Source organism: Astatotilapia calliptera, chromosome 3 (genome assembly GCF_900246225.1).
Source record: "Astatotilapia calliptera chromosome 3, fAstCal1.2, whole genome shotgun sequence".
Taxonomy (NCBI): Eukaryota; Metazoa; Chordata; class Actinopteri; order Cichliformes; family Cichlidae; genus Astatotilapia; species Astatotilapia calliptera.
In genome coordinates, this window is record NC_039304.1 from 21,898,615 (window position 1) to 21,909,116 (window position 10,502).

Consider the following 10,502-nt stretch of genomic DNA (forward strand, 5'->3'; position numbering starts at 1 on the left):
ATTTTTATAAGACCACCCTTTGATTACTACATCAAAGTAATTAAACAGCTAAATGATAGAAAAGTTCCTGTTGCTTGACTTTTAACTATAGAAATTGTTGTTCTTGTTTAAAAACAAAAAACAACAACAGCAAAACTAAAATTAATACATCAATTTTTTAACTAATTAATGAAAACTTTAAGGTTGTAATAACAGGAGAGTGTGGGCAATAAGCTATAAGAACCTTTTCTGTAATTTTACATTCTGGCAGATTTTTCATTTTATCATCTTTATCAGCAGCATTTTTCTATCATGTTGAAAAACTGAGGTATGCTGTTGAAATTGCAGTTGCACTTCTCTTTCTTATATTAATTGGGATTGTAGTTACATTTCTTTACACTGACTGAAAGGGAAGTTCCTCTGTTTGCTTGAGATCAAAGTGGACTGCACATCGCCCACGATGTAAAATTGAGTTTGACATCTCTGATTTAGACCGTCCACTGCTAATTCCAAGTCTTAATTTCAACAATGTTCATTTGGCACATTACGGTCTCTGCTGGAACAATATAGCAACCAAAGTATGGTACGTGTGCCAGTTTGTCTGTCCAGTTTAAAAAAAAAGTAGAAGTAAAAATGAAAAAGCAAAAATGTCTGAAAACAAGACTCCACAAACAAATTAGTGACACTGTGGTGGCTGTGTCTGTTTTAAACTGAGTCTAAGCCCAGCAAACATGTTTCACAGTGACTCTGCTTCTCTGTAGCGAGATGATAAAAAGCAGCCAGCTGATCCTCACACCCCCCAGTGATGCTGTTTATGTTGCATTTGTGAATATGAATATCTGTGTCACTTTATATTAACGTGTTTGGGAAGCAGCTATTCTTCTCCCATGCATTTACAAGTGTGCAAAGTCCTGAAGTATTTCTTCGTGTTATGTTTATGCATAGCTGATTTCTCTTTTCCTTCCTAATTCCTCTGGCACGCCCACACATCTGAAGCACGCAGCTATCGTGCCTAACTATCTTTGTGGCGACTTTCCCTCACTTAATCACCAATGTCCACACACACACACACACACACACACACACACACCACCACCACACACACACACACACACACACACACACACACACACACTGAGGAACGGGGAGGAATTAAGTCACAGAAAACACGACCCACTGCCCATCCTGGCTCATGCGAACATAAACAACAGCAAAAAATAACAAGAGCTGCTTGTCTGTCCGTCTGTGCCTCTGGCAAAAGTCTTGATCACAGCTCCGGGCATCTGCTGCGGGTGATGAGAGCCGACAACAGTCCGCTGCATGGAGAGTCAGGCTTTCCTCTGATCCCCGATCCTCTTGTCTCTGCATCCCTTCTGCCTATCATCTGTCCACCTCCTGTCCAAACTCGCCGTCTCTGTGAAACACCGCAGACCATCCAGACAGAGGGAGAGGAAAATGAGGGTGTGCTGGTGAAACTATTATCATAGAGGATGAATACTAAATTTTCCAGTAGGGGAAACTGATCCAATGTTTTGGCCCAGATTTGCGTGACAGATGTCATTTTATGGGTATAAATTGTGTGGCTCTCTTTTTCCTCGACTGTAAGAAGGTTGCATGGCAGCACAGATCTTGCTCCTTTTAAGAGTCTGACATTTAGTGTTGTGGAAAGATGGCATTGCATGTAATGTTAGGTGTAACATGTTACACCCAACACTGCTGAACGCCAACTGAGGCCTCAGTGCTCTTCCTCTTACCGTCTACAGTTTCAAAACTCTGAAAAATCCCATTTTGTTGGCTTCATCAGGTGAGCTTTAACTTGCTCAGTTACATAATATCAGCCTGAGAGAAACACATGTTCAACTATAAATTCTTCCTCTGCAGAGGAGAGAGTAAAAGCGAGAACAAATGGTAGATTTGATGTCAGTGGTACCTCTGAGCCCAGAAGAGCGCTTATTCAGAGCAGGGATGAGCTCACATTATCAGGGATAAGCTGCTCTAACAGCCCACCCAGCCAGCCTCCTGCACTCCCGCATTGTTCCAGCACGCTCTGACTCACAAAAGGCAAAAATACATAGAAACCTCTCTGCTGCGGTGCCTCCTTGCTCCCTGTGACTCACAAAGCCGGACTACATTTAGCCCGCAACATCTGCCGCCTTCGCAGCCTTGGTGAGCTGGAGTGATGCAAAGCCGAAATGTTAAGGCAGTGCTAATAGGAGGGGCTGACAACTGGGGCAGAAATTCAGACTTCAAGAAAAGCAGTGTGATTATGAAAAGACGCCTTTAAAATCACAGAATAGCAAAATTATAGCACCTATTTTTCTCTCATACTATCACAGGGGTGGAGGCTCAAATTAATGAAGATAAAATTTTGAGTTTTGCCTTTGCTAGTCATAAGATCATCACATAATATACAGTTTTATCTGTGCTTAAGCTTGGTGAAATTGTTTACAGTATGACGGTGCTGATGACAAAAGAATGAATCATCATTGCTGGTCTTTGGCATGGCTGTCCTCAGCAAACGTAGCAGAGCAGCTCTGCATGATGTTTATAAGGCTCTATTTTACAGGGAGTGCAGAATTATTAGGCAAATGAGTATTTTGTCCACATCATCCTCTTCATGCATGTTGTCTTACTCCAAGCTGTATAGGCTCGAAAGCCTACTACCAATTAAGCATATTAGGTGATGTGCATCTCTGTAATGAGAAGGGGTGTGGTCTAATGACATCAACACCCTATATCAGGTGTGCATAATTATTAGGCAACGTCCTTTCCTTTGGCAAAATGGGTCAAAAGAAGGACTTGACAGGCTCAGAAAAGTCAAAAATAGTGAGATATCTTGCAGAGGGATGCAGCAGTCTCAAAATTGCAAAGCTTCTGAAGCGTGATCATCGAACAATCAAGCGTTTCATTCAAAATAGTCAACAGGGTCGCAAGAAGCGTGTGGAAAAACCAAGGTGCAAAATAACTGCCCATGAACTGAGAAAAGTCAAGCGTGCAGCTGCCAAGATGCCACTTGCCACCAGTTTGGCCATATTTCAGAGCTGCAACATCACTGGAGTGCCCAAAAGCACAAGGTGTGCAATACTCAGAGACATGGCCAAGGTAAGAAAGGCTGAAAGACGACCACCACTGAACAAGACACACAAGCTGAAACCAAGACTGGGCCAAGAAATATCTCAAGACTGGTTTTTCTAAGGTTTTATGGACTGATGAAATGAGAGTGAGTCTTGATGGGCCAGATGGATGGGCCCGTGGCTGGATTGGTAAAGGGCAGAGAGCTCCAGTCCGACTCAGACGCCAGCAAGGTGGAGGTGGAGTACTGGTTTGGGCTGGTATCATCAAAGATGAGCTTGTGGGGCCTTTTCGGGTTGAGGATGGAGTCAAGCTCAACTCCCAGTCCTACTGCCAGTTTCTGGAAGACACCTTCTTCAAGCAGTGGTACAGGAAGAAGTCTGCATCCTTCAAGAAAAACATGATTTTCATGCAGGACAATGCTCCATCACACGCGTCCAAGTACTCCACAGCGTGGCTGGCAAGAAAGGGTATAAAAGAAGAAAAACTAATGACATGGCCTCCTTGTTCACCTGATCTGAACCCCATTGAGAACCTGTGGTCCATCATCAAATGTGAAATTTACAAGGAGGGAAAACAGTACACCTCTCTGAACAGTGTCTGGGAGGCTGTGGTTGCTGCTGCACGCAATGTTGATGGTGAACAGATCAAAACACTGACAGAATCCATGGATGGCAGGCTTTTGAGTGTCCTTGCAAAGAAAGGTGGCTATATTGGTCGCTGATTTGTTTTTGTTTTGTTTTTGAATGTCAGAAATGTATATTTGTGAATGTGGAGATGTTATATTGGTTTCACTGGTAAAAATAAATAATTGAAATGGGTATATATTTGTTTTTTGTTAAGTTGCCTAATAATTATGCACAGTAATAGTCACCTGCACACACAGATATCCCCCTAAAATAGCTAAAACTAAAAACAAACTAAAGACTACTTCCAGAAACATTCAGCTTTGATATTAATGAGTTTTTTGGGTTCATTGAGAACATGGTTGTTGTTCAATAATAAAATTATTCCTCAAAAATACAACTTGCCTAATAATTCTGCACTCCCTGTAAACCTGACAGTTACCTCTGCTGCCCTGTTACATTTAAACACAATGCTACAGAACAGTTTAACACCACCTTTAAAACACTGAAGTTACTGGGGACTATGAAACTACATTCTCGGGTTCCAGTTCAACATTTCTTGACAACCTCTTTAGTTTTGAACATGTACAAAGTACTCAGGATTCTGTGCAGAAAGTATAAGTACTACCCATGATTCAGTAGCTTATTGAACCATATTCACATAAATTTGTATATGTTTATGTGGGACTCTAGATATGACCCTCTAATCCTTTGAGAAAAGTTGTTTTTGTAGATTCAAGTCGTGTCCCCAGTCCCGATCAGCGTTTCAGAATCAGTTTACAATGCTGTTAATTTGCCTCAAGTCCAGGAGGAGTTGTTTTCATGTTTAATTTTTGACTTTTGAATTTGTATCAAGTCCAGTTTTAAAGTTTGCAGTTCTGCTTTGTTGATGTTTATCACACGTCTTGAGAGACAATCTCAGCAAGTCGAAATCTAGTCTTCTGGCTCTCTGACTGAGGCTCCGCTGCCAATGTAAACACAGTCCTCAGAGTGTAAAATCCTTTGTAAATCTAGTTGCTGTGAGTGAAGCTGAATTCTCCACTCCACCGCTCTCCTTCTTGATATACTTACCACCGATAAGCAGCAGACATAAAGATGGAAACACAGCCAGGCGAAGCCTTCTTATGACGCAACGCGTCAACGAGCATTTGTATCGTAAACATTTTAATTCTGTTTCTTTCAAAGCTTTTACTTTTTCATACAATGACTACATCCACCCTGTGGCTACTACCAGAGTTTGTTCCTCTCTTGCTTTGCTCTTTGGATACGACTTGAGTTACACAGTTGCAATACTTGAGAGCTGAAAATGCACTTCAAACTTGATGATGATTAGGTGCCTGACATTTTAGACCCAATCACAGGGCAATCAAGGCAAAGCACTTGAGCTAAGCTATGACAATTCAGTGCCTGCAATTTACCCAGAATTCCACTTGTGCACTTTCAGATGAATAATTCCATAAACTGCTCCACTGAACAGCATGTGCGCAGCTCATAAATACGTGTTCGTCCCATCAAGGAAATCCAGCTCAGTGGTGGATTTGAATTCAATGCTTGAATTTTCCTCAGTTTGTCTTCATGTTTGTTGCTCTGCTGCCGTTTGAGGTCTAATTTTGGTTTTGTGTCACGAGGGAAATTGTTTTTTTTGTGTGTGTGTGTTTGATAGGCTCTTGTGTGCACTTGTAAAAGCCCATTTAGACATTAACAACAACATTTAATGGGCTTGAGTGCATGATGCACAGCACACAGCTGTATTTGTTACTGTGGGGTTAAATGTGATCTTGTGAGTATATGAAGCCTGGTCGCTCTAATGACGGCACTTTTTATCTCCCGCTCTATTACTCTCTCTGACACTCCTATTTACTGTTTGTAGATGCATCAAGGGTGCACGCTGGCTCTTTGCTCGCGTTCATATAGAGCAGGATGGACAGACACATCAACCATCCACCCCACAGTACAGCTCTGGTCAATTATTAATGAATGTAACACTCTGTAGGCATTTCAAATGTCGTTCTCTCTATGTATCCATCTCGTATTTGTCATGTTGAAGAACAGAGTAGGCTGTTTTACATGCATATTGCATACATGTATACAGGTGTGTTAACTCATATTTTGTAGCTGTGCTTAGCATGGTTTAATTAGTTTACGGTGCACATCTTATTAGTCCTGCTACATGTTATGGCCCTAAGGTTTCTTGAGTAGTGCTCTGTGTGTTGAGTTGCAGGAGTTTTCCATGTGGAGATTGCAGGAAAGGCAGAAATCTTGGCCAGTGTTCAGCAGGACTATTTAAATCCTGCCTTCCATGATTGGAGCCCTACTGCTGTCCTACTTTCCTCCTGTGACAGCCATGCCTTGGCACCACATTTGGTTGTTTTTATTTGCACACACCATAAACTTGACTACCCATCCACGCACTGTTTCACACCACCGATATAGACTTACACACATATATTACACACACCATTATTCACTCACCCATCCAAATCACTGAATTCAGGTGTTCAGATCGCGTCCATGGTCTCAGGTGGACAGAATTAAACACCTAGGCATGCAGACTGCTTCTTTTGGTATTCAGCTGCTTAATTCCAGATGAAAGCAATTTGTGTATCTGGATACAATATATCTGGTTTATTGTTGGGTTTAATAAATCTTGTTAATCCTTTCTTGGTTAATCGGGTAACTACTCAATGTTCCAGCCTTTGAACCGGTCATTTGCTCTGGGCTTTCATCCATACAGTGTTGAGTATATGGGTGCATTCAAGCTGACAAGTAATGACATCAAGCGCACGATGAAGGACATGCGGATGTTGGTTGAAAAGCCCAGTGTGGGTCGGTTTACTCTTAACCTCCAGTAGTTACCATCTTGGCTACACAGTGGTCAGCTAGCAGTAACTTTAAGCTAGTAGTTGGAAGATACATTGCTGGTCTCCATGACAATACCAACATAGCTGGTTAATTAATAATACAGCTATATACCTATATAGCTTGAATAGACTTGAATAGACTTGTAAATATAAACCTTATTTGTGTTGTTTGGTGTTTAACTTTATTGAATTGTCTTAATTTGTGTAGTAACTTAGTACCTCTGTGGTAACTCACTGATCTCATTGAGGTCAACACGCACACTGACATGTTGACAATCCTGTCTATACAAGCATTTCCTTTACATAATGTATGATATGAAGGTGCACTAACACGGGTTTATTCATTACTATTGAGAAAATGTGAAACAAAAATCCTGCCAGTCACTCTGTGAGGCTGATCTTTCATAATGTAGAAGAGAGCAAAGGCTGAGTCTTTGTCAGTTTCCTGAATTGACATTCATAGCCTTAAGCAGTAATCGGTGGGGGTGTAATTTGGTGGGCTTCTATTATTCGGCACACTAATTCACCTCCACATTTGCAGTGAGCAGTTGGCACTGATTTGAAAGTGTGTGTGTGTGTGTGCAGGTGCAGGTGCAGGTGCATTTCACATATGCTGTGAAGGCAGTGGCTGTACTAAGGCTGGGCTAATTACAGGCAGGTGCATTTGATTGTGCCCCCACTCTAGTCCATTTATGTCGTGCACTGCTGTCACATTCTCCTGTGGCTCTGAGCAGGTATCTTGTGCCACCCAAATTTAAAATGCCTGACACTTAGGTCCATAATTTGTTAGACAAAGGAATTGGGGGAGGGGGGGTGGCTCCCTGTTAAATCCAGAATTGAATTTAAAATCCTGCTCCTCACATACAAGCTCCTGAATCATAGCCCGTCTTATCTTAAAGACCTCATAGTACAGTATCACTCTGTTTATACACTTGCCTGCATTTAATCATTATTCATCTCTGGTTCTCTTCCACAGTGTGTCTTTGTCCTGTATACTGTACTCACACGCCCAACAGATGGCTAGTCCTCACCGAACCTGGTTGTGCTGGAGGTTTTTTCCTGTTAAAAAGGACTTTTTCCTTCCCACTGTCGCCAAAGTGCTTGTTCATAGGGGGTCATATAATTGTTGGATTTTTCTCTGTATGTATTATTGTAGGGTCTACCTTAAAATATAAAGCATCTTGGGGCGACTGTTGTTGTGTTCTGTATAAATAAAACTGAATTGAATTGAGTATTTTACAAGTCCTTTCTAAATGTTGACAATACACTTACACATTTAAGAAATATAATTTCTTAATTATAAGGATTTTTGTAATTTTCAATCAATAAATCATTAAGTTGACATTTTAATGGATGACTAACCTGACCCGAGTCTACACCCCTACAAAGTTTTATCAGAATTACTTCAAAACGTTTCGAGCTACCATGTTTACAGGCTGACACGCTACCAAAAACACGACCTCCTTGGCAGAGGTAATGAAACAATCCGCCAAATACATTAGGGTACATTCTCAATTAATAGAGTCATTTATATAAGCTGAAGTGAATTTCACGCATCAGAGACCCCAGCTGCTCAGGCATAAATACATCTGACACATAAAGAGAGCGGAGCATTTGTTAAACAGCTGTTTACAGCTGTTATAGGCCCTCGCTGCACATCCTCTGACAATAAGTTTGCTTTAGAAAAAAGTAGATGGAGTGGTGAAGGAAATATATTTCTCCTGTGGTCATTTCATTCTATGTTATTATTATTACAGTTAGCATAATTACTGTAATTATGCGCATGGTTGGAGGCCAGGTTATGGCAGGTTATGATAGAGAAACAAACAGAAGGGCTGCCGCCGTGTTAGAGAAAAAAACGAGAGAAGCGACGAGACTCCGGAGGGCCACCTCTTAGCAGCCAAAGCCATGGCAACAGCAGGCCATAATGACAGGCCGGCGGAGTGGGACACAGCATGGTGATTGCTTCAATCGCAGTCATATCAAACACACGCCGCTCTGCATTTTGTTTTTGTCCTTCTGAGAAGCAATTTGTTCATTCATTTAGGCGGGCGTGCTAAATGGAGGTAATTTCCAAAGACTGATTGCAGCCTGAAAAGTCTGGTTTCAGTCTTCAGGGAAATAGAAACCGTTTAGTATCTGAATCTTAATTGAGCGACTGTCACCGTGTGTTGTTTCACCGCTGATGAAGAGTGTGTGTGTGTGTTGCTGTGATATCCAGAATAATTCAAGTGTCCGCATATCTGAATAAATCTCACCGAAAAAGCGGCAGAGTCAAAAGACACTCACTCGCAGGTGAATTGAAATCATTCAAACTTTATTCATCCTGCTCATCAACCATCATTACAAAGCTTTGGGGCCCCTAGCTCTGATTGTCTTCTGAGCTGTATCACCCACCCAACATTATCCAAATATTCACAGAATTACAAAAAAAAAACAAAACTTGCTCATTCTTCTCAGTTCACAGATAACCCCCTCCCAAAACATAATGTGCACATCAAAGAGGACAGTGGGCAACAATGCAGTTCATGTTTACTTCCCTGTGACACATAAAAGCTCAGCAGGTACACACAAAAAAATTGCTCTGATCCCACAAGGCTTTCATGTTCAAGTTTTTTTGTTTTTTTTTAAAGCAGCTTCACTTTTCTCCCTCACAAGAAAAGAGGGGCCAGCTAATGTGGAGATGATGAGGGTTTTTTTGTTTTGTTTTTTAGCGTACCATTTTCACATCCCCTCTGGCATAACCCAAGAAAGAATAGCCGACACTTTAGACATGACAGCAGGACTATTAGTGAAACACTCTGACACGAAGCAGAACAGCCGAGCAAACGTCTTGTACAATCAAAAGAGCGCTTACAGCCACTCGGAGCAGGCTCTCAAATGAACGGTCGACAGGAAACACGTTCTTCATCTGAATCACAGTCAGATATAGAAATCTGAAGAAGAGCGTTTGCAGATGCCCGCGTTTAATTTTTTATTTAACGGATGCAAACATACGTTGAAAGTTCACGTAAAAGGAAAAAAACTACATTCGACTATCAGAAACCTCTGTAGAGACCCAAAGTGTCCAAAATTGCAGAAATATGTATAAATGTATAGTTTCACTGAAAAAAAAATGAGGATAATTACTTTTTTTTATTCCAAACTGTCAGTCGGTCTTTATCGGTTAGATCAAATCTAACACCAGGTTTTTCGTCCTTTTTTGCAAAGCATGAAAAACAAACATGGTTCAGTTCAATAAATAAATAAATACATAAAACAATTTTCATTCATTTTTTTTGGTCTATATTTAAAATGAATGCAAATACTTTTGATAATGTATCATTTGTTTAATATTAGCAGATTCACAGGTGCTTTAAGCAATTTCGGAGTTGCATTCACAGTCATGGTTTTTGTTTGTTTGGGGGAAAATGATGAAAGTCAGCATCAGCTGCCAGCTCCTTTACAGCCGTGGATCTCAGAGTGGGATCTGAGGACGTCTCAGAGGTCCGGAGTAATAACATCTTAGCAAGTAAGGAATTGCTAAGTAGATAAATTTATGCTATTAGCTATATATTGTCCTTTATTTTGGACCAGTAGAAACTCCAAGAGTCAAAGTGGTCTTGCTAATGCAAAGCTGGATTTATTAGCCAACTATTGAGTTAGTGAACACATGCGTGAGTCAGTCAGCTTTTCATCTAATGCTTAATCCAAATTAGCTAACCCGGTGTTAGGATTGGAGGTGGATGTTTGGAAAATATTCTCCTCTGTAAGGAGTCCCAGGACCCAAAGATTTTGAGAAGCCATGCTTTGGTAAAGGATAAGGCTGCTGATACTCCGTATGTTACTGAAAAAGCCAACAACACATCGCTCTTACGACATATAATCAATCAAGTTTGATGTCTCCAGTGCCTTTGTTGTCCAAAAATATCTGAAACACACTCACTGAGTCAAACTGTACTACTGTACAGTACTGTGCAAATGT